Source organism: Rhipicephalus microplus, chromosome 3, assembly GCF_043290135.1.
Source record: "Rhipicephalus microplus isolate Deutch F79 chromosome 3, USDA_Rmic, whole genome shotgun sequence".
NCBI classification, from domain to species: Eukaryota; Metazoa; Arthropoda; class Arachnida; order Ixodida; family Ixodidae; genus Rhipicephalus; species Rhipicephalus microplus.
The window spans coordinates 158395306-158420648 of NC_134702.1; the positions used below are offsets into that span (position 1 = coordinate 158395306).

At 50.0% G+C, this 25343-nt stretch overlaps 44 non-coding genes across 44 annotated transcripts; all 44 read left to right on the forward strand.

The window, feature by feature from the left end:
• The first annotated feature begins 4262 nt into the window (after positions 1 to 4262).
• TRNAE-UUC (transfer RNA glutamic acid (anticodon UUC)) lies at positions 4263 to 4334 on the forward strand. Its single transcript has one exon. It is a non-coding gene; the product is annotated as a tRNA-Glu (tRNA).
• Positions 4335 to 5554: 1220 nt separating this feature from the next.
• On the forward strand, positions 5555 to 5626 carry TRNAE-CUC (transfer RNA glutamic acid (anticodon CUC)). Its single transcript has one exon. It is a non-coding gene; the product is annotated as a tRNA-Glu (tRNA).
• A 482-nt stretch (positions 5627 to 6108) lies between these two features.
• Positions 6109 to 6180, forward strand: TRNAE-CUC (transfer RNA glutamic acid (anticodon CUC)). Its single transcript has one exon. It is a non-coding gene; the product is annotated as a tRNA-Glu (tRNA).
• A 660-nt stretch (positions 6181 to 6840) lies between these two features.
• On the forward strand, positions 6841 to 6912 carry TRNAE-CUC (transfer RNA glutamic acid (anticodon CUC)). The gene has a single exon. It is a non-coding gene; the product is annotated as a tRNA-Glu (tRNA).
• A 292-nt stretch (positions 6913 to 7204) lies between these two features.
• Positions 7205 to 7276, forward strand: TRNAE-CUC (transfer RNA glutamic acid (anticodon CUC)). Its single transcript has one exon. It is a non-coding gene; the product is annotated as a tRNA-Glu (tRNA).
• Positions 7277 to 7758: 482 nt separating this feature from the next.
• TRNAE-CUC (transfer RNA glutamic acid (anticodon CUC)) lies at positions 7759 to 7830 on the forward strand. Its single transcript has one exon. It is a non-coding gene; the product is annotated as a tRNA-Glu (tRNA).
• A 113-nt stretch (positions 7831 to 7943) lies between these two features.
• On the forward strand, positions 7944 to 8015 carry TRNAE-CUC (transfer RNA glutamic acid (anticodon CUC)). The gene has a single exon. It is a non-coding gene; the product is annotated as a tRNA-Glu (tRNA).
• A 111-nt stretch (positions 8016 to 8126) lies between these two features.
• TRNAE-CUC (transfer RNA glutamic acid (anticodon CUC)) lies at positions 8127 to 8198 on the forward strand. Its single transcript has one exon. It is a non-coding gene; the product is annotated as a tRNA-Glu (tRNA).
• A 110-nt stretch (positions 8199 to 8308) lies between these two features.
• Positions 8309 to 8380, forward strand: TRNAE-CUC (transfer RNA glutamic acid (anticodon CUC)). Its single transcript has one exon. It is a non-coding gene; the product is annotated as a tRNA-Glu (tRNA).
• Positions 8381 to 9230: 850 nt separating this feature from the next.
• Positions 9231 to 9302, forward strand: TRNAE-CUC (transfer RNA glutamic acid (anticodon CUC)). Its single transcript has one exon. It is a non-coding gene; the product is annotated as a tRNA-Glu (tRNA).
• Positions 9303 to 9596: 294 nt separating this feature from the next.
• Positions 9597 to 9668, forward strand: TRNAE-UUC (transfer RNA glutamic acid (anticodon UUC)). The gene has a single exon. It is a non-coding gene; the product is annotated as a tRNA-Glu (tRNA).
• Positions 9669 to 10523: 855 nt separating this feature from the next.
• TRNAE-CUC (transfer RNA glutamic acid (anticodon CUC)) lies at positions 10524 to 10595 on the forward strand. Its single transcript has one exon. It is a non-coding gene; the product is annotated as a tRNA-Glu (tRNA).
• Positions 10596 to 11627: 1032 nt separating this feature from the next.
• TRNAE-UUC (transfer RNA glutamic acid (anticodon UUC)) lies at positions 11628 to 11699 on the forward strand. The gene has a single exon. It is a non-coding gene; the product is annotated as a tRNA-Glu (tRNA).
• An 851-nt stretch (positions 11700 to 12550) lies between these two features.
• On the forward strand, positions 12551 to 12622 carry TRNAE-UUC (transfer RNA glutamic acid (anticodon UUC)). Its single transcript has one exon. It is a non-coding gene; the product is annotated as a tRNA-Glu (tRNA).
• Positions 12623 to 13104: 482 nt separating this feature from the next.
• Positions 13105 to 13176, forward strand: TRNAE-UUC (transfer RNA glutamic acid (anticodon UUC)). The gene has a single exon. It is a non-coding gene; the product is annotated as a tRNA-Glu (tRNA).
• Positions 13177 to 13289: 113 nt separating this feature from the next.
• TRNAE-CUC (transfer RNA glutamic acid (anticodon CUC)) lies at positions 13290 to 13361 on the forward strand. The gene has a single exon. It is a non-coding gene; the product is annotated as a tRNA-Glu (tRNA).
• Positions 13362 to 13474: 113 nt separating this feature from the next.
• TRNAE-CUC (transfer RNA glutamic acid (anticodon CUC)) lies at positions 13475 to 13546 on the forward strand. The gene has a single exon. It is a non-coding gene; the product is annotated as a tRNA-Glu (tRNA).
• Positions 13547 to 13657: 111 nt separating this feature from the next.
• TRNAE-CUC (transfer RNA glutamic acid (anticodon CUC)) lies at positions 13658 to 13729 on the forward strand. Its single transcript has one exon. It is a non-coding gene; the product is annotated as a tRNA-Glu (tRNA).
• An 851-nt stretch (positions 13730 to 14580) lies between these two features.
• Positions 14581 to 14652, forward strand: TRNAE-CUC (transfer RNA glutamic acid (anticodon CUC)). The gene has a single exon. It is a non-coding gene; the product is annotated as a tRNA-Glu (tRNA).
• Positions 14653 to 14762: 110 nt separating this feature from the next.
• TRNAE-UUC (transfer RNA glutamic acid (anticodon UUC)) lies at positions 14763 to 14834 on the forward strand. The gene has a single exon. It is a non-coding gene; the product is annotated as a tRNA-Glu (tRNA).
• Positions 14835 to 15683: 849 nt separating this feature from the next.
• On the forward strand, positions 15684 to 15755 carry TRNAE-UUC (transfer RNA glutamic acid (anticodon UUC)). Its single transcript has one exon. It is a non-coding gene; the product is annotated as a tRNA-Glu (tRNA).
• A 481-nt stretch (positions 15756 to 16236) lies between these two features.
• TRNAE-UUC (transfer RNA glutamic acid (anticodon UUC)) lies at positions 16237 to 16308 on the forward strand. Its single transcript has one exon. It is a non-coding gene; the product is annotated as a tRNA-Glu (tRNA).
• A 113-nt stretch (positions 16309 to 16421) lies between these two features.
• On the forward strand, positions 16422 to 16493 carry TRNAE-CUC (transfer RNA glutamic acid (anticodon CUC)). Its single transcript has one exon. It is a non-coding gene; the product is annotated as a tRNA-Glu (tRNA).
• A 113-nt stretch (positions 16494 to 16606) lies between these two features.
• On the forward strand, positions 16607 to 16678 carry TRNAE-CUC (transfer RNA glutamic acid (anticodon CUC)). Its single transcript has one exon. It is a non-coding gene; the product is annotated as a tRNA-Glu (tRNA).
• Positions 16679 to 16789: 111 nt separating this feature from the next.
• TRNAE-CUC (transfer RNA glutamic acid (anticodon CUC)) lies at positions 16790 to 16861 on the forward strand. Its single transcript has one exon. It is a non-coding gene; the product is annotated as a tRNA-Glu (tRNA).
• A 110-nt stretch (positions 16862 to 16971) lies between these two features.
• Positions 16972 to 17043, forward strand: TRNAE-CUC (transfer RNA glutamic acid (anticodon CUC)). Its single transcript has one exon. It is a non-coding gene; the product is annotated as a tRNA-Glu (tRNA).
• Positions 17044 to 17891: 848 nt separating this feature from the next.
• On the forward strand, positions 17892 to 17963 carry TRNAE-CUC (transfer RNA glutamic acid (anticodon CUC)). Its single transcript has one exon. It is a non-coding gene; the product is annotated as a tRNA-Glu (tRNA).
• Positions 17964 to 18076: 113 nt separating this feature from the next.
• TRNAE-UUC (transfer RNA glutamic acid (anticodon UUC)) lies at positions 18077 to 18148 on the forward strand. Its single transcript has one exon. It is a non-coding gene; the product is annotated as a tRNA-Glu (tRNA).
• Positions 18149 to 18814: 666 nt separating this feature from the next.
• On the forward strand, positions 18815 to 18886 carry TRNAE-UUC (transfer RNA glutamic acid (anticodon UUC)). The gene has a single exon. It is a non-coding gene; the product is annotated as a tRNA-Glu (tRNA).
• An 850-nt stretch (positions 18887 to 19736) lies between these two features.
• TRNAE-UUC (transfer RNA glutamic acid (anticodon UUC)) lies at positions 19737 to 19808 on the forward strand. The gene has a single exon. It is a non-coding gene; the product is annotated as a tRNA-Glu (tRNA).
• A 480-nt stretch (positions 19809 to 20288) lies between these two features.
• Positions 20289 to 20360, forward strand: TRNAE-UUC (transfer RNA glutamic acid (anticodon UUC)). Its single transcript has one exon. It is a non-coding gene; the product is annotated as a tRNA-Glu (tRNA).
• Positions 20361 to 20473: 113 nt separating this feature from the next.
• Positions 20474 to 20545, forward strand: TRNAE-CUC (transfer RNA glutamic acid (anticodon CUC)). The gene has a single exon. It is a non-coding gene; the product is annotated as a tRNA-Glu (tRNA).
• A 296-nt stretch (positions 20546 to 20841) lies between these two features.
• TRNAE-CUC (transfer RNA glutamic acid (anticodon CUC)) lies at positions 20842 to 20913 on the forward strand. Its single transcript has one exon. It is a non-coding gene; the product is annotated as a tRNA-Glu (tRNA).
• Positions 20914 to 21023: 110 nt separating this feature from the next.
• On the forward strand, positions 21024 to 21095 carry TRNAE-CUC (transfer RNA glutamic acid (anticodon CUC)). The gene has a single exon. It is a non-coding gene; the product is annotated as a tRNA-Glu (tRNA).
• Positions 21096 to 21208: 113 nt separating this feature from the next.
• TRNAE-UUC (transfer RNA glutamic acid (anticodon UUC)) lies at positions 21209 to 21280 on the forward strand. Its single transcript has one exon. It is a non-coding gene; the product is annotated as a tRNA-Glu (tRNA).
• Positions 21281 to 21762: 482 nt separating this feature from the next.
• Positions 21763 to 21834, forward strand: TRNAE-CUC (transfer RNA glutamic acid (anticodon CUC)). The gene has a single exon. It is a non-coding gene; the product is annotated as a tRNA-Glu (tRNA).
• A 110-nt stretch (positions 21835 to 21944) lies between these two features.
• On the forward strand, positions 21945 to 22016 carry TRNAE-CUC (transfer RNA glutamic acid (anticodon CUC)). The gene has a single exon. It is a non-coding gene; the product is annotated as a tRNA-Glu (tRNA).
• Positions 22017 to 22126: 110 nt separating this feature from the next.
• Positions 22127 to 22198, forward strand: TRNAE-UUC (transfer RNA glutamic acid (anticodon UUC)). Its single transcript has one exon. It is a non-coding gene; the product is annotated as a tRNA-Glu (tRNA).
• A 113-nt stretch (positions 22199 to 22311) lies between these two features.
• Positions 22312 to 22383, forward strand: TRNAE-CUC (transfer RNA glutamic acid (anticodon CUC)). The gene has a single exon. It is a non-coding gene; the product is annotated as a tRNA-Glu (tRNA).
• Positions 22384 to 22493: 110 nt separating this feature from the next.
• On the forward strand, positions 22494 to 22565 carry TRNAE-UUC (transfer RNA glutamic acid (anticodon UUC)). The gene has a single exon. It is a non-coding gene; the product is annotated as a tRNA-Glu (tRNA).
• Positions 22566 to 23050: 485 nt separating this feature from the next.
• TRNAE-CUC (transfer RNA glutamic acid (anticodon CUC)) lies at positions 23051 to 23122 on the forward strand. Its single transcript has one exon. It is a non-coding gene; the product is annotated as a tRNA-Glu (tRNA).
• A 293-nt stretch (positions 23123 to 23415) lies between these two features.
• TRNAE-CUC (transfer RNA glutamic acid (anticodon CUC)) lies at positions 23416 to 23487 on the forward strand. Its single transcript has one exon. It is a non-coding gene; the product is annotated as a tRNA-Glu (tRNA).
• A 113-nt stretch (positions 23488 to 23600) lies between these two features.
• Positions 23601 to 23672, forward strand: TRNAE-UUC (transfer RNA glutamic acid (anticodon UUC)). Its single transcript has one exon. It is a non-coding gene; the product is annotated as a tRNA-Glu (tRNA).
• A 1538-nt stretch (positions 23673 to 25210) lies between these two features.
• On the forward strand, positions 25211 to 25282 carry TRNAE-UUC (transfer RNA glutamic acid (anticodon UUC)). The gene has a single exon. It is a non-coding gene; the product is annotated as a tRNA-Glu (tRNA).
• The last annotated feature ends 61 nt before the right edge of the window (positions 25283 to 25343 follow it).

The following is a 25343-nucleotide window of genomic DNA, read 5'->3' on the forward strand; positions in this document are numbered from 1 at the left end:
CAGTGGCGCTGGAAAGGTACGTGCGGACTTGTCACAAGACTGGCAAATCACGCATGTGCGCACCAGTTCTTCAATGTGACTATCCATGCATGGCCACCAATAGGACTCTCTCAGGCGAGCTTTGGTACGACTAATGCCTCTGTGTGACTCGTGGGCCAGATCCATAAGGCGGCGTGTCAAAGTTGCAGGCACGACAATCCTGTCACCCCGGCATAGGATATCACTTACGACAGAGAGTTCAGCCTTCACGTAAAAGTAAGGTAGCAATTCTTTTGACAGTGATTTCTTGTCAGGCCAAGAAGTAGTCGTGAAGTGCTTAACTTCACAGATAATCTGATCATTGGCACTTGCTTCTTGAAGTTCTGGCATGGTAACTACGGGAGACAACAAACAGATAAATTCCTCTTCTGGTGCATCGCGGATTAAACTCTGGACGGGTAGCCTGGAGAGAGCGTCAGCCACGACGTTTTCGCTACCTTTCCTGTATTCGACGGTATAGTTGTAGCAGAGCAACCGTGAGGACCAGCGCGCAATCCTTAATGGTCGGTGACCGGTGCCTTTCGTCGAAAGGAGCGTAACCAGCGCTGCGTGATCCGTTCGTAAGATGAAAGGTCGTCCCCATAGATAAACGTGCCAGTGTTCGCAAGCCCAGACGCAGGCCAGGGCCTCACGTTCGCCGACTGAGTATTTCCGCTCATGCGGTTGAAGTGTGCGGGAGGCGAATGCGACAGTTTGCAGTGAGGTCCCGTTGTCCTGCTGAAGTACTGCACCTAATCCATATCCTGAAGCATCAGTTGTAATGAACACAGGCAAGTGAGGATCGAAAAGATGAAGCACTTCGCAAGATGTGAGCAGAGATTTCAGGCGCTCCAAACTGCTCTGTGCTGCCGCACTCCAAACGAAAGAGGCTTGTCCTCGTAGCAAGGCGCGCATTGGCTCGACAACCTCCGAAAAATGAGGAATGAACTTGGAATAGAAGCCTGCAAGCCCCAGTAGCGAGCGGAGTTCGTTAATATTTGTAGGTGATGGTGCCTTTGTTATCGCCTCAATGGATGACATCAACGGAAATAATCCTTTGGCGCTCGCAACGTGACCTAGAAAAGTCAACTCTGCCACGTCAAAGACACACTTGTTGTTGAGCCGGAGGCCAGCATCAGAAAGACGTTGCAATACAGCGCGCAAGTTTCCCAAATGGTCCTCTCGGGATCGCCCATACACGATGATGTCATCAATGTAAAATAGGACACATTTGCACCCTTTCAAGATCATGTGCATCATTTTCTGGAACGCTGATGGCGCCGACGCTAGTCCGAAGCAAACCCTCTTGAAGCGAAATAGTCCATCGTGAGTGATGAACGTGGTAAGGTCACGGCTCTCTGAACTGAGCGGTAACTGGTGATATGCAGAAGCTAAGTCTAGCTTCGAGAAACGCTGTGCCCCAGCCAGGCTGTTCAGGAGCTCCTCAGTTTGTGGCAAAGGAAAACTGTCTACTACCACAGCTTTGTTTGGCTCCCGTAAGTCAACACACATGCGAATCGAGCCGTCTTTTTTTCTGGCTACGACAATAGGGGAGACCCACTCAGAAGAGTCGACACGCTCAATGATGCCCTGAGCTTCTAATTTCTGAACTTCTGCCGAGACTTGCTCGCGAATGACAAGTGGCAGTCGTCTCAGTTTGCTGGCCACCGGTTGTACAGACGCGCGAACTCTGACCTTGTGAGTGAAGCCTCTCACAGTTCCCAGCTCTTTTGCAAATAGGTGCTCAAACTCAGAACGTAATTCTGGAGGTAGCACAGGAGTTTCTTGCGTCATTAGAAGACACCTGAGCGGTGACCCTTGGATCTTCATATCCAGAGCAGCGATGCCGTCTAATCCCAGAATGGTTGTTCCCCCAGGCACAACGTATAGTAGAACAGAAGTGCATCGGCCGTGAAATGAGGCAGTAGCAATGAAGCATCCTTGTATAGGAATTGCTGCCTTCGAATAATCGAGAAGCTGGACGGATGTAGACTTCAGTGGATACGCTTTAGAAAAATAGCGTTGGTAAAGTTCTTCGGCCAGGATCGAAACCGATGATCCTGTATCGATCAAAAATGGTACAGAAATTCCTTCTATTTCCAACGCTGCGTAAATTCCCTTCTTACGGCTCCAGATCTGACAAACACTTAAATGGTCGTCTGGATCAGCTGTATCGTTACCTTCCGCTACATGCTGAACATTCTTCTCAAACTTCCGCAATGACTTGCACACCTTTTCAAGATGGCCAATTTTCTCACATTGTCGACACCTATGCGCTTTGGCCTTGCACAGAGAGCTATTTGCAAGGTGTGCCGTAGAACCACAACGATAACATACTTGCTCTTTCGGAGATATGCGACTTTGACCGTGCATGTTATAGCAAGTACATGTGCTACAATGCCGTTCTCTGTGATTTGAAGTATCTTTTACACGATGAACTTGCAAGTCATTTTGTGCAAGTTCTCTTGCTTCATTAGTCGCTTGATCATGCTGTTTGGCAATGGTAAGAGCCTTAGAAAGCGTGAGAGACTCTTCCAGCAGAAGGCGTTCACGTAAGTATCCACTTGTGGTTTTCTCTATGAGCTGGTCGCGTATCATGTCGTCCGTTAGATCACCGAAATTGCATGCTCCTACCAGACTTCTCAGCGCGGTGACGTAATCAGCCGCAGTCTCACCTGGGGCCTGCGTACGTCGACGGAAACGGTGACGCGCTGCAGTGACGTTCGACGTGGTTTTGAAGTGACCTTCCAGCGTCGCGATGGCGCGGTCGAACACATCAGGACTAGGGGACGTCAGTGTACCTGCCGCAGCGCTCGCAGGCACGAGGCACGGGTCGTCAGTAGTCGTCAGAGTCTGGAAGATACGTTGTCCTTCCAAGCCCAAGCAGTTGAGCAGGATCGCCTTCCGACGAATGGCAGGTAGGTCGAAGGCGCCCGAAGCAACCATGTAATTCTTGAAAGCCTGGATCCATTGCTCCCATGGAATGTCCGGGTGTCCAGGTGACGACAGGAACGGAGGTGGCGGCTGTAGCCCCGAAATACTCATCGTAGAAGATGGTAGGCAATAAATGAGGGCACAGATGAGGTTCAGGCCGGTAGCACATGGGCTGGTGAATCCTCGTCGCCAAAATATGTTACATCGTACATAATGAATAGCACAGCATAAACGGAGACATCTTGTTTATCCCATCTTCTTCTTCTCTCCGTGGCGGCCACCAAGCGCGTGCCACCGCACAGCGCTGTAGTCGGTAGCGACGCCTTATACCACAAATACTTTTACCCTGTTGGCCGAATCGCTAAGCTATCGCTCCGTCCCTCTCCGTTCTCCAGCATGGTCTAGTGGCTAGGATACCTGGCTTTAACCCAGAAGGCCCGGGTTCGATTCCCAGTGTCGGAAGTATTTTCTTTTATCTGCTGTCATCAAGTCTCTAATTTGCGCACGCTATCTAACTTCAATAGTTTTACCCTGTTGGCCGAATGGCTAAGCGATCGCTCCGTCCCTCTCCGTTCTACAGCATGGTCTAGTGTCTAGGATACCTATGGCGCTCTCACCCAGGAGGCCCGCGTCCGATTCCCGGTGTCGGAAGTATTTTTTCATCTGCTATCATCAAGTCTCCAATTTGCGCATACTATATAACTTCAATACTTTTACCCTGTTGGCCGAATGGCTAAGCGATCGCTCAGTCCCTCTCCGTTCTCCGGCAGGGTCTAGTGGCTAGCATACCTAGCTCTCACCCAGGAGGCCTGGATTCGATTCCCGGTGTCGGAAGTATTTTTTATCTGCTATTATCAAGTATCCAATTTACGCACGCTATGTAACTTCAATACTTTTACCCTGTTGGCCGAATCGCTAAGCGTACGCTCCGTCCCTCTCCGTTCTCCGGCATGGTCTAGTGGCTAGGATACCTGGCTCTCACCCAGGAGGCCCGCGTGCGATTCCCGGTATCGGAAGTATTTTTTTTATCTGCTGTCATCAAGTCTCCAATTTGCGCACGGTATGTAACTTGAATAGTTTCACCCTGTTGGCCGAATGGCTAAGCGATCGCTCCGTCCCTCTACGTTCTCTGGCATGGTCTAGTGGCTTGGACACCTGGCTCTCACCCAGGAGGCCCGGGTACATTTCCCGGTGTCGGAAGTATTTTTTATCTGCTATTATCAAGTATCCAATTTACGCACGCTATGTAACTTCAATACTTTTACCCTGTTGGCCAAATGGCTAAGCAATCGCTCCATCCTTCTCCGTTCTCCGGCATGGTCTAGTGGCTAGGATACCTGGCTTTCACCCAGGAGGCCCGGGTTCGATTCCCGGTGTCGGAAGTATTTTCTTTTATCTGCTGTCATCAAGTCTTCAATTTGCGCACGCTATGTAACTTCAATAGTTTTACCCTGTTGGCCGAATGGCTAAGCGATCGCTCCGTCCCTCTCCGTTCTACAGCATGATCTAGTGTCTAGGATACCTATGGCGCTCTCACCCAGGAGGCCCGCGTCTGATTCCCGGTGTCGGAAGTATTTTTTCATCTGCTATTATCAAGTCTCCAATTTGCGCATGCTATATAACTTCAATACTTTTACGCTGTTGGCCGAATGGCTAAGCGATCGCTCTGTCTCTCTCCATTCTCCGGCATGGTCTAGTGGCTTGGATACCTGGCTCTCACCCAGGAGGCCTGGATTCGATTCCCGGTGTGGGAAGTATTTTCTTTTATCTGCTGTTTTCAAGCCTCCAATTTGCGCATGCTTTGTAACTTCAATACTTTTACCCTGTTGGCCGAATATCTAAGCGATCGCTCCGTCTCTCTCCGTTCTCCGGCGTGGTCCAGTGGCTAGGATATCTGGCTCTCACCCAGGAGAACCTGGTTCGATTCTTGGTGTCGGAAGTATTCTTTTATCTGCTGTCATCAAGTCTCCAATTTGCGCACGGTATGTAACTTCAAGTTTTACCCTGTTGGCCGAATGGCTAAGCGATCTCTCCTTTCCTCTCCGTTCTACAGCATGGTCTAGTGTCTAAGATACCTATGGCGCTCTCACCCAGGAGGCCCGCGTCCGATTCCCGGTGTCGAAAGTATTTTTTCATCTGCTATCATCAAGTCTCCAATTTGCGCATGCTATATAACTTCAATACTTTTACCCTGTTGGCCGATTGGCTAAGCGATCGCTCTGTCCCTCTCCGTTCTCCGGCATGGTCTAGTGGCTTGGATACCTGCCTCTCACCCAGGAGGCCCGCGTGCGCTTCCCGGTGTCGGAAGTATTTTTTTCATCTGCTATCATCAAGTCTCCAATTTGCGCATGCTATATAACTTCAATACTTTTACCCTGTTGGCCGATTGGCTAAGCGATCGCTCTGTCCCTCTCCGTTCTCCGGCGTGGTCTAGTGGCTATGATATCTGGCTCTCACCCCGGAGACCCTGGTTCGATTCTTGGTGTCGGAAGTATTCTTTTATCTGCTGTCATCAAGTCTCCAATTTGCGCACGGTATGTAACTTGAATAGTTTCACCCTGTTGGCCGAATGGCTAAGCGATCGCTCCGTCCCTCTCCGTTCTCTGGCATGGTCTAGTGGCTTGGACACCTGGCTCTCACCCAGGAGGCCCGGGTACGATTCCCGGTGTCGGAAGTATTTTTTATCTGCTATTATCAAGTCTCCAATTTGCGCACGCTATGTAACTTCAATAGTTTTACCCTGTTGACCGAATAGCTAAGCGATCGCTCCGTCCCTCTCTGTTCTACAGCATGGTCTATTGTCAAGGATACCTTGCTCTCACCCAGGAGGCCCGGTTTCGATTCCCGGTGTCGGAAGTATTTTCTTTTATCTGCTGTCATCAAGTCTCCAATTTGCGCACGCTATGTAACTTCAATAGTTTTACCCTGTTGGCCGAATCGCTAAGCGATCGCTCCGTCCCTCTCCGTTCTACAGCATGGTCTAGTGTCTAGGATACCTATGGCGCCCTCACCCAGGAGGCCCGCGTCCGATTCCCGGTGTCGGAAGTATTTTTTTATCTGCTATCATCAAGTCTCCAATTTGCGCATGCTATATAACTTGAATAGTTTCACCCTGTTGGCCGAATGGCTAAGCGATCGCTCCGTACCTCTCCGTTCTCTGGCATGGTCTAGTGGCTTGGATACCTGGCTCTCACCCAGGAGGCCCGGGTACGATTCCCGGTGTCGGAAGTATTTTTTATCTGCTATCATCAAGTCTCCAATTTGCGCATGCTATATAACTTGAATAGTTTCACCCTGTTGGCCGAATGGCTAAGCGATCGCTCCGTCCTTCTCCGTTCTCTGGCATGGTCTAGTGGCTTGGACACCTGGCTCTCACCCAGGAGGCCCGTGTACGATTCCCGGTGTCGGAAGTATTTTTTATCTGCTATTATCAAGTCTCCAATTTGCGCACGCTATGTAACTTCAATAGTTTTACCCTGTTGACCGAATAGCTAAGCGATCGCTCCGTCCCTCTCTGTTCTACAGCATGGTCTATTGTCAAGGATACCTTGCTCTCACCCAGGAGGCCCGGTTTCGATTCCCGGTGTCGGAAGTATTTTTTCATCTGCTATCATCAAGTCTCCAATTTGCGCATACGATATAACTTCAATACTTTTACCCTGTTGGCCGAATGGCTAAGCGATCGCTCAGTCCCTCTCCGTTCTCCGGCATGGTCTAGTGGCTAGGATACCTAGCTCTCACCCAGGAGGTCTGGATTCGATTCCCGGTGTCGGAAGTATTTTCTTTTATCTGCTGTCTTCAAGCCTCCAATTTGCGCATGGTTTGTAACTTCAATACTTTTACCCTGTTGGCCGAATATCTAAGCGATCGCTCCGTCCTTCTCCGTTCTCCGGCGTGGTCTAGTGGCTAGGATATCTGGCTCTCACCCAGGAGACCCTGGTTCGATTCTTGGTGTCGGAAGTATTTTTTTATCTGCTGTCATCAAGTCTCCAATTTGCGCACGGTATGTAACTTGAATAGTTTCACCCTATTGGCCGAATGGCTAAGCGATCGCTCCGTCCCTCTCCGTTCTCTGGCATGGTCTAGTGGCTTGGATACCTGGCTCTCACCCAGGTGGCCCGGGTATGATTCCCGGTGTCGGAAGTATTTTTTATCTGCTATTATAAGTATCCAATTTACGCACGCTATGTAACTTCAATATTTTTACCCTGTTGGCCAAATGGCTAAGCGATCGCTCCGTCCCTCTCCGTTCTCCGGCATGGTCTAGTGGCTAGGATACCTGGCTCTCACCCAGGAGGCCCGGGTTCGATTCCCGGTGTCTGAAGTATTTTCCTTTATCTGCTATCATCAAGTCTCCAATTTGCGCACGCTATGTAACTTCAATACTTTTACCCTGTTGGCCGAATCGCTAAGCGATCGCTCCGTCCCTCTCCGTTCTCCGGCATGGTCTAGTGGCTAGGATACCTGGCTCTCATCAGGAGGCCCGGGTTTGATTTGCGGTGTCGGAAGTATTTTCTTTTAGCTGCTGTCATCAAGTCTTCAATTTGCGCACAGTATGTAACTTATATAGTTTTACCCTGTTGGCCGAATGGCTAAGCGATCTCTCCGTCCCTCTCCGTTCTCCCGCATGGTCTAGTGTCTAGGATACCTGGCTCTCCTCCAGGAGGCCCGGTTGCGATTCCCGGTGTCGGAAGTATTTTCTTTTATCTGCTGTCATCAAGTCTACAATTTGCGCTCGCTATGTAACTTCAATAGTTTTACCCTGTTGGCCGAATCACTAAGCGTTCGCTCCGCCTTTCTCCCTTTTCCGGCATGGTCTAGTGGCTAGGATACCTGGCTCTCACCCAGGAGGCCCGGGTACGATTCCCGGTGTCGGAAGTATTTTCTTTTATCTGCTGTCTTCAAGCCTCAAATTTGCGCATGCTTTGTAACTTCAATACTTTTAACCTGTTGGCCGAATATCTAAGCGATCGCTCCGTCCCTCTCCGTTCTCCGGCGTGGTCTAGTGGCTAGGATATCTGGCTCTCACCCAGGAGACCCTGGTTCGATTCTTGGTGTCGGAAGTATTCTTTTATCTGCTGTCATCAAGTCTCCAATTTGCGCACGGTATGTAACTTGAATAGTTTCTCCCTGTTGGCTGAATGGCTAAGCGATCGCTCCGTCCCTCTTCGTTCTCTGGCATGGTCTAGTGGCTTGGACACCTGGCTCTCACCCAGGAGGCCCGGGTACGATTCCCGGTGTCGGAAGTATTTTTTATCTGCTATTATCAAGTATCCAATTTACGCACGCTATGTAACTTCAATACTTTTACCCTGTTGGCCAAATGGCTAAGTGATCGCTCCGTCCCTCTCTGTTCTCCAGCATGGTCTAGTGGCTAGGATACCTGGCTCTCATCCAGGTGGCCCAGGTTCGATTCCCGGTGTCGGAAGTATTTTCTTTTATCTGCTATCATCAAGTCTCCAATTTGCGCACGCTATGTAACTTCAATACTTTTACCCTGTTGGCCGAATCGCTAAGCGATCGCTCCGTCCCTCTCCGTTCTCCAGCATGGTCTAGTGGCTAGGATACCTGGCTTTAACCCAGAAGGCCCGGGTTCGATTCCCAGTGTCGGAAGTATTTTCTTTTACCTGCTGTCATCAAGTCTCCAATTTGCGCACGCTATCTAACTTCAATAGTTTTACCCTGTTGGCCGAATGGCTAAGCGATCGCTCCGTCCCTCTCCGTTCTACAGCATGGTCTAGTGTCTAGGATACCTATGGCGCTCTCACCCAGGAGGCCCGCGTCCGATTCCCGGTGTCGGAAGTATTTTTTCATCTGCTATCATCAAGTCTCCAATTTGCGCATGCTATATAACTTCAATACTTTTACCCTGTTCGCCGAATGGCTAAGCGATCGCTCTGTCCCTCTCCGTTCTCCGGCATGGTTTAGTGGCTTGGATACCTGGCTCTCACCCAGGAGGCCTGCTTGCGATTCCCGGTATCGGAAGTATTTTTTTATCTGCTATCATCAAGTCTCCAATTTGCGCATACTATATAACTTCAATACTTTTACCCTGTTGGCCGAATGGCTAAGCGATCGCTCAGTCCCTCTCCGTTCTCCGGCAGGGTCTAGTGGCTAGGATACCTAGCTCTCACCCAGAAGGCCTGGATTCGATTCCTGGTGTCGGAAGTATTTTTTATCTGCTATTATCAAGTATCCAATTTACGCACGCTATGTAACTTGAATAGTTTCACCCTGTTGGCCGAATGGCTAAGCGATCGCTCCGTCCCTCTCCGTTCTCTGGCATGGTCTAGTGGCTTGGACACCTGGCTCTCACCCAGGAGGCCCGGGTACGATTCCCGGTGTCGGAAGCATTTTTTATCTGCTATTATCAAGTATCTAATTTACGCACGCTATGTAACTTCAATACTTTTACCCTGTTGGCCAAATGGCTAAGTGATCGCTCCGTCCCTCTCCGTTCTCCGGCATGGTCTAGTGGCTAGGATACCTGGCTCTCACCCAGGAGGCCGGGGTTCGATTCCCGGTTTGGAAGTATTTTCTTTTATCTGCTATCATCAAGTCTCCAATTTACGCACGCTATGTGACTTCAATACTTTTACCCTGTTGGCCGAATCGCTAAGCGATCGCGCCGTCCCTCTACGTTCTCCGGCATGGTCTAGTGGCTAGGATACCTGGCTTTCACCCAAGAGGTCCGGGTTCGATTCCCGGTGTCGGAAATATTTTCTTTTATCAGCTGTCATCAAGTCTCCAATTTGCGCACGCTATGTAACTTCAATAGTTTTACCCTGTTGGCGGAATGGCTAAGTGATCGCTCCGTCCCTCTCCGTTCTACAGCATGGTCTAGTGTCTAGAATACCTGGCTTTCACACAGGAGGCCCGGGTTCGATTCCCGGTGTCGGAAGTATTTTCTTTTATCTGCTGTCATCAAGTCTCCAATTTGCGCACGCTATGTAACTTCAATAGTTTTACCCTGTTGGCCGAATGGCTAAGTGATCGCTCCGTCCCTCTCCGTTCTACAGCATGGTCTAGTGTCTAGGATACCTGGCTTTCACACAGGAGGCCCGGGTTCGATTCCCGGTGTCGGAAGTATTTTCTTTTATCTGCTGTCATCAAGTCTCCAATTTGCGCACGCTATGTAACTTCAATAGTTTTACCCTGTTGGCCGAATGGCTAAGCGATCGCTCCGTCCCTCTCCGTTCTACAGCATGGTCTAGTGTCTAGGATACCTATGGCGCTCTCACCCAGGAGGCCCGCGTCCGATTCCCGGTGTCGGAAGTATTTTTTCATCTGCTATCATCAAGTCTCCAATTTGCGCATGCTATATAACTTCAATACTTTTACCCTGTTGGCCGAACGGCTAAGCGATCGCTCTGTCCCTCTCCGTTCTCCGGCATGGTCTAGTGGCTTGGATACCTGGCTCTCACCCAGGAGGCCCGCGTGCGATTCCCGGTATCGGAAGTATTTTTTTTTATCTGCTGTCATCAAGTCTCCAATTTGCGCACGGTATGTAACTTGAATAGTTTCACCCTGTTGGCCGAATGGCTAAGCGATCGCTCCGTCCCTCTACGTTCTCTGGCATGGCCTAGTGGCTTGGACACCTGGCTCTCACCCAGGAGGCCCGGGTACGATTCCCGGTGTCGGAAGTATTTTTTATCTGCTATTATCAAGTATCCAATTTACGCACGCTATGTAACTTCAATACTTTTACCCTGTTGGCCAAATGGCTAAGCAATCGCTCCGTCCTTCTCCGTTCTCCGGCATGGTCTAGTGGCTAGGATACCTGGCTTTCACCCAGGAGGACCGGGCTCGATTCTCGGTGTCGGAAGTATTTTCTTTTATCTGCTGTCATCAAGTCTCCAATTTGCGCACGCCATGTAACTTCAATAGTTTTACCCTGTTGGCCGAATGGCTAAGCGATCGCTCCGTCCCTCCGTTCTACAGCATGATCTAGTGTCTAGGATACCTATGGCGCTCTCACCCAGGAGGCCTGCGTCTGATTCCCGGTGTCGGAAGTATTTTTTCATCTGCTATTATCAAGTCTCCAATTTGCGCATGCTATATAACTTCAATAGTTTTACGCTGTTGGCCGAATGGCTAAGCGATCGCTCTGTCCCTCTCCGTTCTCCGGCATGGCCTAGTGGCTTGGATACCTGGCTCTCACCCAGGAGGCCTGGATTCGATTCCCGGTGTGGGAAGTTTTTTTTTTGTCTGCTGTTTTCAAGCCTCCAATTTGCGCATGCTTTGTAACTTCAATACTTTTACCTGTTGGCCGAATATCTAAGCGATCGCTCCGTCCCTCTCCGTTCTCCGGCGTGGTCTAGTGGCTAGGATATCTGGCTCTCACCCAGGAGAACCTGGTTCGATTCTTGGTGTCGGAAGTATTCTTTTATCTGCTGTCATCAAGTCTCCAATTTGCGCACGGTATGTAACTTCAAGTTTTACCCTGTTGGCCGAATGGCTAAGCGATCTCTCCGTTCCTCTCCGTTCTCCGGCATGGTCTAGTGTCTAGGATACCTGGCTCTCACCCAGGAAGCCCGGTTGCGATTCCTGGGGTCGGGAGTATTTATTTTTTTTATCAGCTATCATAAAGTCTCCAAATTGCGCACGCTATGTATCTTCAATACTTCTACCTTGTTGGCCGAATGGCTAAGCGATCGCTCCGTCCTTCTTCGTTCTCCGGCATGGTCTAGTGGCTAGGATACCTGGCTTTCACCCAGGAGGCCCTGGTTCGAATCCTTGTGTCGGAAGTATTTTCTTTTATCTGCTGTCATCAAGTCTCCAATTTGCGCACGCTATGTAACTTCAGTAGTTTTACCCTGTTGGCCGAATGGCTAAGCGATCGCTCCGTCCCTCTCCGTTCTACAGCATGATCTAGTGTCTAGGATACCTATGGCGCTCTCACCCAGGAGGCCTGCATCTGATTCCCGGTGTCGGAAGTATTTTTTCATCTGCTATTATCAAGTCTCCAATTTGCGCATGCTATATAACTTCAATACTTTTACGCTGTTGGCCGAATGGCTAAGCGATCGCTCTGTCCCTCTCCGTTCTCCGGCATGGTCTAGTGGCTTGGATACCTGGCTCTCACCCAGGAGGCCTGGATTCGATTCCCGGTGTGGGAAGTATTTTCTTTTATCTGCTGTTTTCAAGCCTCCAATTTGCGAATGCTTTGTAACTTCAATACTTTTACCCTGTTGGCCGAATATCTAAGCGATCGCTCCGTCCCTCTCCGTTCTCCGGCGTGGTCTAGTGGCTAGGATATCTGGCTCTCACCCAGGAGAACCTGGTTCGATTCTTGGTGTCGGAAGTTTTCTTTTATCTGCTGTCATCAAGTCTCCAATTTGCGCACGGTATGTAACTTCAAGTTTTACCCTGTTGGCCGAATGGCTAAGCGATCTCTCCGTTCCTCTCCGTTCTCCGGCAAGGTCTAGTGTCTAGGATACCTGGCTCTCACCCAGGAAGCCCGGTTGCGATTCCTGGGGTCGGGAGTATTTTTTTTCATCAGCTATCATCAAGTCTCCAAATTGCGCACGCTATGTATCTTCAATACTTCTACCTTGTTGGCCGAATGGCTAAGCGATCGCTCCGTCCTTCTCCGTTCTCCGGCATGGTCTAGTGGCTAGGATACCTGGCTTTCACCCAGGAGGCCCTGGTTCGATTCCCGGTGTCGGAAGTATTTTCTTTTATCTGCTGTCTTCAAGCCTCCAATTTGCGCATGCTTTGTAACTTCAATACTTTTACCCTGTTGGCCGAATGGCTAAGCGATCGCTCCCTCCCTCTCAAATCTCTGGCATGGTCTAGTGGCTAGGATACCTGGCTCTCACCCAGCAGGCCCGGGTACGATTCCCGGTGTCAGAAGTTTTTTCTTTTATCTGCTGTCATCAAGTCTCCAATTTGCGCACGGTATGTAACTTCAATAGTTTTACCCTGTTGGCCGAATGGCTAAGCGATCTCTCCGTCCCTCTCCGCTCTCCGGCATGTTCTAGTGTCTAGGATACCTGGCTCTCACCCAGGAAGCCCGGTTGCGATTCCTGGGGTCGGGAGTATTTTTTTTATCAGCTATCATCAAGTCTCCAAATTGCGCACGCTATGTATCTTCAATACTTCTACCTTGTTGGCCGAATGGCTAAGCGATCGCTCCGTCCTTCTCCGTTCTCCGGCATGGTCTAGTGGCTAGGATACCTGGCTTTCACCCAGGAGGCCCTGGTTCGATTCCCGGTGTCGGAAGTATTTTCTTTTATCTGCTGTCATCAAGTCTACAATTTGCGCTCGCTATGTAACTTCAATAGTTTTACCCTGTTGGCCGAATCACTAAGCGTTCGCTCCGCCTTTCTCTCTTTTCCGGCATGGTCTAGTGGCTAGGATACCTGGCTCTCACCCAGGAGGCCCGGGTACGATTCCCGGTGTCGGAAGTATTTTCTTTTATCTGCTGTCTTCAAGCCTCCAATTTTCGCATGCTTTGTAACTTCAATACTTTTATCCTGTTGGCCGAATATCTAAGCGATCGCTCCGTCCCTCTCCGTTCTCCGGCGTGGTCTAGTGGCTAGGATATCTGGCTCTCACCCAGGAGACCCTGGTTCGATTCTTGGTGTCGGAAGTATTCTTTTATCTGCTGTCATCAAGTCTCCAATTTGCGCACGGTATGTAACTTGAATAGTTTCTCCCTGTTGGCTGAATGGCTAAGCGATCGCTCCGTCCCTCTTCGTTCTCTGGCATGGTCTAGTGGCTTGGACACCTGGCTCTCACCCAGGAGGCCCGGGTACGATTCCCGGTGTCGGAAGTATTTTTATCTGCTATTATCAAGTATCCAATTTACGCACGCTATGTAACTTCAATACTTTTACCCTGTTGGCCAAATGGCTAAGTGATCGCTCCGTCGCTCTCCGTTCTACAGCATGGTCTAGTTTCTAGGATACCTGGCTTTCACAAAGGAGGCCCGGGTTCGATTCCCGGTGTCGGAAGTATTTTCTTTTATCTGCTGTCATCAAGTCTCCAATTTGCGCACGCTATGTAACTTCAATAGTTTTACCCTGTTGGCCGAATGGCTAAGTGATCGCTCCGTCCCTCTCCGTTCTACAGCATGGTCTAGTGTCTAGGATACCTGGCTTTCACACAGGAGGCCCGGGTTCGATTCCCGGTGTCGGAAGTATTTTCTTTTATCTGCTGTCATCAAGTCTCCCATTTGCGCACGCAATGTAACTACAATAGTTTTACCCTGTTGGCCGAATGGCTAAGCGATCGCTCCGTCCCTCTCCGTTCTACAGCATGGTCTAGTGCCTAGGATACCTATGGCGCTCTCACCCAGGAGGCCCGCGTCCGATTCCCGGTGTCGGAAGTATTTTTTCATCTGCTATCATCAAGTCTCCAATTTGCGCATGCTATATAACTTCAATACTTTTACCCTGTTGGCCGAATGGCTAAGCGATCGCTCTGTCCCTCTCCGTTCTCCGGCATGGTCTAGTGGCTTGGATACCTGGCTCTCACCCAGGAGGCCCGCGTGCGATTCCCGGTATCGGAAGTAATTTTTTTTATCTGCTGTCATCAAGTCTCCAATTTGCGCACGGTATGTAACTTGAATAGTTTCACCCTGTTGGCCGAATGGCTAAGCGATCGCTCCGTCCCTCTACGTTCTCTGGCATGGTCTAGTGGCTTGGACACCTGGCTCTCACCCAGGAGGCCCGGGTACGATTCCCGGTGTCGGAAGTATTTTTTATCTGCTATTATCAAGTATCCAATTTACGCACGCTATGTAACTTCAATACTTTTACCCTGTTGGCCAAATGGCTAAGCAATCGCTCCGTCCTTCTCCGTTCTCCGGCATGGTCTAGTGGCTAGGATACCTGGCTTTCACCCAGGAGGACCGGGTTCGATTCTCGGTGTCGGAAGTATTTTCTTTTATCTGCTGTCATCAAGTCTCCAATTTGCGCACGCTATGTAACTTCGGTAGTTTTACCCTGTTGGCCGAATGGCTAAGCGATCGCTCCGTCCCTCCGTTCTACAGCATGATCTAGTGTCTAGGATACCTATGGCGCTCTCACCCAGGAGGCCTGCATCTGATTCCCGGTGTCGGAAGTATTTTTTCATCTGCTATTATCAAGTCTCCAATTTGGGCATGCTATATAACTTCAATACTTTTACGCTGTTGGCCGAATGGCTAAGCGATCGCTCTGTCCCTCTCCGTTCTCCGGCATGGTCTAGTGGCTTGGATACCTGGCTCTCACCCAGGAGGCCTGGATTCGATTCCCGGTGTGGGAAGTATTTTCTTTTATCTGCTGTTTTCAAGCCTCCAATTTGCGCATGCTTTGTAACTTCAATACTTTTACCCTGTTGGCCGAATATCTAAGCGATCGCTCCGTCCCTCTCCGTTCTCCGGCGTGGTCTAGTGGCTAGGATATCTGACTCTCACCCAGGAGAACCTGGTTCGATTCTTGGTGTCGGAAGTATTCTTTTATCTGCTGTCATCAAGTCTCCAATTTGCGCACGGTATGTAACTTCAAGTTTTACCCTGTTGGCCGAATGGCTAAGCGATCTCTCCGTTCCTCTCCGTTCTCCGGCATGGTCTAGTGTCTAGGATATCTGGCTCTCACCCAGGAAGCCCGGTTGCGATTCCTGGGGTCGGGAGTTTTTTTTTTTATCAGCTATCATCAAGTCTCCAAATTGCGCACGCTAAGTATCTTCAATACTTCTACCTTGTTGGCCGAATGGCTAAGCGATCGCTCCGTCCTTCTCCGTTCTCCGGCATGGTCTAGTGGCTAGGATACCTGGCTTTCACCCAGGAGGCCCTGGTTCGATTCCCGGTGTCGGAAGTATTTTCTTTTATCTGCTGTCTTCAAGCCTCCAATTTGCGCATGCTTTGTAACTTCAATACTTTTACCCTGTTGGCCGAATGGCTAAGCGATCGCTCCCTCCCTCTCAAATCTCTGGCATGGTCTAGTGGCTAGGATACCTGGCTCTCACCCAGCAGGCCCGGGTACGATTCCCGGTGTCAGAAGTTTTTTCTTTTATCTGCTGTCATCAAGTCTCCAATTTGCGCACGGTATGTAACTTCAATAGTTTTACCCTGTTGGCCGAATGGCTAAGCGATCTCTCCGTCCCTCTCCGTTCTCCGGCATGTTCTAGTGTCTAGGATACCTGGCTCTCACCCAGGAAGCCCGGTTGCGATTCCTGGGGTCGGGAGTATTTTTTTATCAGCTATCATCAAGTCTCCAAATTGCGCACGCTATGTATCTTCAATACTGCTACCTTCTTGGCCGAATGGCTAAGCGATCGCTCCGTCCTTCTCCGTTCTCCGGCATGGTCTAGTGGCAAGGATACCTGGCTTTCACCCAGGAGGCCCTGGTTCGATTCCCGTTGTCGGAAGTATTTTCTTTTATCTGCTGTCATCAAGTCTACAATTTGCGCTCGCTATGTAACTTCAATAGTTTTACCCTGTTGGCCGAATCACTAAGCGTTCGCTCCGCCTTTCTCCCTTTTCCGGCATGGTCTAGTGGCTAGGATACCTGGCTCTCACCCAGGAGGCCCGGGTACGATTCCCGGTGTCGGAAGTATTTTCTTTTATCTGCTGTCTTCAAGCCTCAAATTTGCGCATGCTTTGTAACTTCAATACTTTTATCCTGTTGGCCGAATATCTAAGCGATCGCTCCGTCCCTCTCCGTTCTCCGGCGTGGTCTAGTGGCTAGGATATCTGGCTCTCACCCAGGAGACCCTGGTTCGATTCTTGGTGTCGGAAGTATTCTTTTATCTGCTGTCATCAAGTCTCCAATTTGCGCACGGTATGTAACTTGAATAGTTTCTCCCTGTTGGCTGAATGGCTAAGCGATCGCCCCGTCCCTCTTTGTTCTCTGGCATGGTCTAGTGGCTTGAACACCTGGCTCTCACCCAGGAGGCCCGGGTACGATTCCCGGTGTCGGAAGTATTTTTTATCTGCTATTATCAAGTATCCAATTTACGCACGCTATGTAACTTCAATACTTTTACCCTGTTGGCCAAATGGCTAAGTGATCGCTCCGTCCCTCTCTGTTCTCCAGCATGGTCTAGTGGCTAGGATACCTGGCTCTCACCCAGGAGGCCCAGGTTCGATTCCCGGTGTCGGAAGTATTTTCTTTTATCTGCTTCATCAAGTCTCCAATTTGCGCACGCTATGTAACTTCAATACTTTTACCCTGTTGGCCGAATCGCTAAGCGATCGCTCCGTCCCTCTCCGTTCTCCAGCATTGTCTAGTGGCTAGGATACCTGGCTTTAACCCAGAAGGCCCGGGTTCGATTCCCAGTGTCGGAAGTATTTTCTTTTATCTGCTGTCATCAAGTCTCCAATTTGCGCACGCTATCTAACTTCAATTGTTTTACCCTGTTGGCCGAATGGCTAAGCGATCGCTCCGTCCCTCTCCGTTCTACAGCATGGTCTAGTGTCTAGGATACCTATGGCGCTCTCACCCAGGAGGCCCGCGTCCGATTCCCGGTGTCGGAAGTATTTTTTCATCTGCTATCATCAAGTCTCCAATTTGCGCATGCAATATAACTTCAATACTTTTACCCTGTTCGCCGAATGGCTAAGCGATCGCTCTGTCCCTCTCCGTTCTCCGGCATGGTCAAGTGGCTTGGATACCTGGCTCTCACCCAGGAGGCCTGCTTGCGATTCCCGGTATCGGAAGTATTTTTTATCTGCTATCATCAAGTCTCCAATTTGCGCATACTATATAACTTCAATACTTTTACCCTGTTGGCCGAATGGCTAAGCGATCGCTCAGTCCCTCTCCGTTCTCCGGCAGGGTCTAGTGGCTAGGATACCTAGCTCTCACCCAGGAGGCCTGAATTCGATTCTCGGTGTCGGAAGTATTTTTTATCTGCTATTATCAAGTATCCAATTTACGCACGCTATGTAACTTCAATACTTTTACCCTGTTGGCCAAATGGCTAAGTGATCGCTCCGTCCCTCTCCGTTCTCTGGCATGGTCTAGTGGCTAGGATACCTGGCTCTCACCCAGGAGGCCGGGGTTCGATTCCCGGTGTCGGAAGTATTTTCTTTTATCTGCTATCATCAAGTCTCCAATTTGCGCACGCTATGTGACTTCAATACTTTTACCCTGTTGGCCGAATCGCTAAGCGATCGCTCCGTCCCTCTCCGTTCTCCGGCATGGTCTAGTGGCTAGGATACCTGGATTTCACCCAAGAGGCCCGGGTTCGATTCCCGGTGTCGGAAATATTTTCTTTTATCTGCTGTCATCAAGTCTCCAATTTGCGCACGCTATGTAACTTCAATAGTTTTACCCTGTTGGCCGAATGGCTAAGCGATCGCTCCGTTCCTCTCCGTTCTACAGCATGGTCTAGTGTCTAGGATACCTATGGCGCTCTCACCCAGGAGGCCCGCGTCCGATTCCCGGTGTCGGAAGTATTTTTTCATCTGCTATCATCAAGTCTCCAATTTGCGCATGCTATATAACTTCAATACTTTTACCCTGTTGGCCGAATGGCTAAGCGATCGCTCTGTCCCTCTCCGTTCTCCGGCATGATCTAGTGGCTTGGATACCTGGCTCTCACCCAGGAGGCCCGCGTGCGATTCCCAGTATCGGAAGTATTTTTTTTATCTGCTGTCATCAAGTCTCCAATTTGCGCACGGTATGTAACTTGAATAGTTTCACCCTGTTGGCCGAATGGCTAAGCGATCGCTCCGTCCCTCTACGTTCTCTTGCATGGTCTAGTGGCTTGGACACCTGGCTCTCACCCAGGAGGCCCGGGTACAATTCCCGGTGTCGGAAGTATTTTTTATCTGCTATTATCAAGTATCCAATTTACGCACCCTATGTAACTTCAATACTTTTACCCTGTTGGCCAAATGGCTAAGCAATCGCTCCGTCCTTCTCCGTTCTCCGGCATGGTCTAGTGGCTAGGATACCTGGCTTTCACCCAGGAGGACCGGGTTCAATTCCCGGTGTCGGAAGTATTTTCTTTTATCTGCTGTCATCAAGTCTTCAATTTGCGCACGCTATGTAACTTCAATAGTTTTACCCTGTTGGCCGAATGGCTAAGCGATCGCTCCGTCCCTCTCCGTTCTACAGCATGATCTAGTGTCTAGGATACCTATGGCGCTCTCACCCAGGAGGCCCGCGTCTGATTCCCGGTGTCGGAAGTATTTTTTCATCTGCTATTATCAAGTCTCCAATTTGCGCATGCTATATAACTTCAATACTTTTACGCTGTTGGCCGAATGGCTAAGCGATCGCTCTGTCCCTCTCCGTTCTCCGGCATGGTCTAGTGGCTTGGATACCTGGCTCTCACCCAGGAGGCCTGGATTCGATTCCCGGTGAGGGAAGTATTTTCTTTTATCTGCTGTTTTCAAGCCTCCAATTTGCGCATGCTTTGTAACTTGAATACTTTTACCCTGTTGGCCGAATATCTAAGCGATCGCTCCGTCCCTCTCCGTTCTCCGGCGTGGTCTAGTGGCTAGGATATCTGGCTCTCACCCAGGAGAACCTGGTTCGATTCTTGGTGTCGGAAGTATTCTTTTATCTGCTGTCATCAAGTCTCCAATTTGCGCACGGTATGTAACTTCAAGTTTTACCCTGTTGGCCGAATGGCTAAGCGATCTCTCCTTTCCTCTCCGTTCTCCGGCATGGTCTAGTGTCTAGGATACCTGGCTCTCACCCAGGAAGCCCGGTTGCGATTCCTGGGGTCGGGAGTATTTTTTTTATCAGCTATCATCAAGTCTCCAAATTGCGCACGCTATGTATCTTCAATACTTCTACCTTGTTGGCCGATTGGCTAAGCGATCGCTCCGTCCTTCTCCGTTCTCCGGCATGGTCTAGTGGCTAGGATACCTGGCTTTCACCCAGGAGGCCCTGGTTCGATTCCCGGTGTCGGAAGTATTTTCTTTTATCTGCTGTCTTCAAGCCTCCAATTTGCGCATGCTTTGTAACTTCAATACTTTTACCCTGTTGGCCTAATGGCTAAGCGATCGCTCCCTCCCTCTCAAATCTCTGGCATGGACTAGTGGCTAGGATACCTGGCTCTCACCCAGCAGGCCCGGGTACGATTCCCGGTGTCAGAAGTTTTTTCTTTTATCTGCTGTCATCAAGTCTCCAATTAGCGCACGGTATGTAACTTCAATAGTTTTACCCTGTTGGCCGAATGGCTAAGCGATCTCTCCGTCCCTCTCCGTTCTCCGGCATGTTCTAGTGTCTAGGATACCTGGCTCTCACCCAGGAAGCCCGGTTGCGATTCCTGGGGTCGGGAGTATTTTTTATCAGCTATCATCAAGTCTCCAAATTGCGCACGCTATGTATCTTCAATACTTCTACCTTGTTGGCCGAATGGCTAAGCGATCGCTCCGTCCTTCTCCGTTCTCCGGCATGGTCTAGTGGCTAGGATACCCGGCTTTCACCCAGGAGGCCCTGGTTCGATTCCCGGTGTCGGAAGTATTTTCTTTTATCTGCTGTCATCAAGTCTACAACTTGCGCACGCTATGTAACTTCAATAGTTTTACCCTGTTGGCCGAATCACTAAGCGTTCGCTCCGTCTTTCTCCCTTTTCCGTCATGGTCTAGTGGCTAGGATACCTGGCTCTCACCCAGGAGGCCCGGGTACGATTCCCGGTGTCGGAAGTATTTTCTTTTATCTGCTGTCTTCAAGCCTCAAATTTGCGCATGCTTTGTAACTTCAATACTTTTACCCTGTTGGCCGAATATCTAAGCGATCGCTCCGTCCCTCTCCGTTCTCTGGCGTGGTCTAGTGGCTAGGATATCTGGCTCTCACCCAGGAGACCCTGGTTGGATTCTTGCTGTCGAAAGTATTCTTTTATCTGCTGTCATCAAGTCTCCAATTTGCACACGGTATGTAACTTGAATAGTTTCACCCTGTTGGCTGAATGGCTAAGCGATCGCTCCGTCCCTCTCCGTTCTCTGGCATGGTCTAGTGGCTTGGACACCTGGCTCTCACCCAGGAGGCCCGGGTACGATTCCCGGTGTCGGAAGTATTTTTTATCTGCTATTATCAAGTATCCAATTTACGCACGCTATGTAACTTCAATACTTTTACCCTGTTGGCCAAATGGCTAAGTGATCGCTCCGTCCCTCTATGTTCTCCGGCATGGTCTAGTGGCTAGGACACCTGGCTCTCACCCAGGAATCCCGGGTTCGAATCCCGGTGTCGGAAGTATTTTCTTTTATCTGCTATCATCAAGTCTCCAATTTGCGCACGCTATGTAACTTCAATACTTTTACCCTGTTGGCCGAATCGCTAAGCGATCGCTCCGTCTCTCTCCGTTCTCCGGCATGGTCTAGTGGCTAGGATACCTGGCTTTCACCCAGGAGGCCCGGGTTTGATTCCTGGTGTCGGAAATATTTTCTTTTATCTGCTGTCATCAAGTCTCCAATTTGCGCACGCTATCTAACTTCAATAGTTTTACCCTGTTGGCCGAATGGCTAAGCGATCGCTCCGTCCCTCTCCGTTCTACAGCATGGTCTAGTGTCTAGGATACCTATGGCGCTCTCACCCAGGAGGCCCGCGTCCGATTCCCCGTGTCGGAAGTATTTTTTCATCTGCTATCATCAAGTCTCCAATTTGCGCATGCTATATACCTTCAATACTTTTACCCTGTTGGCCGAATGGCTAAGCGATCGCTCTGTCCCTCTCCGTTCTCCGGCATTGTCTAGTGGCTTGGATACCTGGCTCTCACCCAGGAGGCCTGCGTGCGATTCCCGGTATTGGAAGTATTTTTTATCTGCTATCATCAAGTCTTCAATTTGCGCATACTATATAACTTCAATACTTTTACCCTGTTGGCCGAATGGCTAAGCGATCGCTCAGTCCCTCTTCGTTCTCCGGCATGGTCTAGTGGCTAGGATACCTAGCTCTCACCCAGGAGGCCTGGATTCGATTCCCGGTGTCGGAAGTATTTTTTATCTGCTATTATCAAGTATCCAATTTACGCACGCTATGTAACTTCAATACTTTTACCCTGTTGGCCAAATGGCTAAGCGATCGCTCCGTCCCTCTCCGTTCTCAGGCATGGTCTAGTGGCTAGGATACCTGGCTCTCACCCAGGAGGCCCGGGTACAATTCCCGGTGTCGGAAGTATTTTTTATCTGCTATTATCAAGTATCCAATTTACGCACGCTATGTAACTTCAATACTTTTACCCTGTTGGCCAAATGGCTAAGCGATCGCTCCGTCCTTCTCCGTTCTCCGGCATGGTCTAGTGGCTAGAATACCTGGCTTTCACCAAGGAAACCCGGGTTCGATTCCCGGTGTCGGAAGTATTTTCTTTTATCTGCTGTCATCAAGTCTCTAATATGCGCACGCTATGTAACTTGAATAGTTTCACCCTGTTGGCCGAATGGCTAAGCGATCGCTCCGTCCCTCTACGTTCTCTGGCATGGTCTAGTGGCTTGGACACCTGGCTCTCACCCAGGAGGCCCGGGTACGATTCCCGGTGTCGGAAGTATTTTTTATCTGCTATTATCAAGTATCCAATTTACGCACGCTATGTAACTTCAATACTTTTACCCTGTTGGCCAAATGGCTAAGCGATCGCTCCGTCCTTCTCCGTTCTCCAGCATGGTCTAGTGGCTAGGATACCTGGCTTTCACCCAGGAGGCCCGGGTTTGATTCCCGGTGTCAGAAGTATTTTCTTTTATCTGCTGTCATCAAGTCTCCAATTTGCGCACGCTATGTAACTTCAATAGTTTTACCCTGTTGGCCAAATGGCTAAGCGATCGCTTCGTCCCTCTCCGTTCTACAGCATGATCTAGTGTCTAGGATACCTATGGCGCTCTCACCCAGGAGGCCCGCGTCCGATTCCCGGTGTCGGAAGTATTTTTTCATCTGCTATCATCAAGTCTCCAATTTGCGCATGCTATATAACTTCAATACTTTTACCCTGTTGTCCGAATGGCAAAGCGATCGCTCAGTCCCTCTCCGTTCTCCGGCATAGTCTAGTGGCTAGGATACCTAGCTCTCACCCAGGAGGCCTGGATTTGATTCCCAGTGTCGGAAGTATTTTCTTTTATCTGCTGTCTTCAAGCCTCCAATTTGCGCATGCTTTGTAACTTCAATACTTTTACCCTGTTGGCCGAATATCTAAGCGATCGCTCCGTCCCTCTCCGTTCTCCGGCGTGGTCTAGTGGCTAGGATATCTGGCTCTCACCCAGGAGACCCTGGTTCGATTCTTGGTGTCGGAAGAATTCTTTTATCTGCTGCCATCAAGTCTCTAATTTGCGCACGGTATGTAACTTGAATAGTTTCACCCTGTTGGCCGAATGGCTAAGCTATCGCTCTGTCCCTCTCCGTTCTCTGGCATGGTCTAGTGGCTTGGACACCTGGCTCTCACGCAGGAGGCCCGGGTACGATTCCCGGTGTCGAAAGTATTTTTTATCTGGCATTATCAAGTATCCAAGTTACACACGCTATGTAACTTCAATACTTTTACCCTGTTGGCCAAATGGCTAAGTGATCGCTCCGTCCCTCTCCGTTCTCCGGCATGGTCTAGTGAATAGGATACCTGGCTCTCACCTAGGAGGCCCGGGTTCGATTCCTGGTGTCGGAAGTATTTTCTTTTATCTGCTATCATCAAGTCTCCAATTTGCGCACGCTATGTAACTTCAATACTTTTACCCTGTTGGCCGAATCGCTAAGCGATCGCTCCGTCCCTCTCCGTTCTCCGGCAAGGTCTAGTGGCTAGGATACCTGGCTTTCACCCAGGAGGCCCGGGTTCGATTCCCGGTGTCAGAAGTATTTTCTTTTATCTGCTGTCATCAAGTCTCCAATTTGCGCACGCTATGTAACTTCAATAGTTTTACCCTGTTGGCCGAATGGCTAAGCGATCGCTCCGTCCCTCTCCGTTCTACAGCATGGTCTAGTGTCTAGGATACCTATGGCGCTCTCACCCAGGAGGCCCGCGTCCGATTCCCGGTGTCGAAAGTATTTTTTCATCTGCTATCATCAAGTCTCCGATTTGCGCGTGCTATATAACTTCAATACTTTTACCCTGTTGGCCGAATGGCTAAGCGATCGCTCTGTCCCTCTCCGTTCTCCGGCATGGTCTAGTGGCTTGGATACCTGGCTCTCACCCAGAAGGCCCGCGTGCGATTCCCGGTATCGGAAGTATTTTTTTATCTGCTATCATCAAGTCTCCACTTTGCACATACTTTGCAAGCGTCATAATCAGCGACTCGAAACAAGCCATCTCGAATTTCGCGCGAGGTCTCGTCTCGCCTACCACCTTACGGCTACTTCGGCCCCTACTGCAGCAAGATGAGCAGTGCCGCATAGAACTGATCTGGGTCCCCGCCCACTCGGGCCACCCCGGCAACGAGACAGCTCACCAACGCGCTCGAGGATTCGTCGACCGAGCGGTGGGCCACTCAGAGTCGGACGCCCTGGTGCCGGAGCCCCTGGTCACCTACCACGACATCACTCAGCATTATCGCCTCGAGCGATATTTCTATTCACATCCTCACAGCAGCCTTCCCAAGCGGTCCGAGATCGCCTGGCGTCGCCTACAGACCCGCACCTTCCCGTGCCCCCTCGTGTTTTCATACATGCACCCAGGTGCCATTGATCCACGCTGCTGCCTGTGCGGCAACGTTGCCTCGTTGAACCACATCCTCTGGGGCTGCCCGGAGGATCCCCCGCCCGCCGACCTCCTTTGCTCACCCCCCACCGAGGGACAATGGGAGGCCCTTCTCTCCAGCAACGACATAGACATCCAGACACGGGTCCTGAAACGAGCGGAAGAAGTCATCGAGAAGCACAGCCTGGCAGCCTTCGTGGCTTAGCCTCCTTTACCCCTCACCCCTTCGATTAATAAAGTTGTTACTCACTCACTTTGCACATACTATATAACTTCAATACTTTTACCCTGTTGGCCGAATGGCTAAGCGATCGCTCAGTCCCTCTCCGTTCTCCAGCATGGTCTAGTGGCTAGGATACCTAGCTCTCACCCAGGAGGCCTGGATTCGATTCCCGGTGCCGGAAGTATTTTTTTATCTGCTGTCATCAAGTCTCCAATTTGCGCACGGTATGTAACATGAATAGCTTCACCCTGTTGGCCGAATGGCTAAGCGATCGCTTCGTCCCTCTACGTTCTCTGGCATGGTCTAGTGGCTTGGACACCTGGCTCTCACCCAAGAGGCCCGGGTACGATTCGCGGTGTCGGAAGTATTTTTTATCTGCTATTATCAAGTATCCAATTTACGCACGCTATGTAATTTCAATACTTTTACCCTGTTGGCCAAATGGCTAAGCGATCGCTCCGTCCTTCTCCGTTCTCCGGCATGGTCTAGTGGCTAGGATACCTGGCTTTCACCCAGGAGTCCCAGGTTCGATTCCCGGTGTCGGAAGTATTTTCTTTTATCTGCTGTCATCAAGTCTCCAATTTGCGCACGCTATGTAACTTCAATA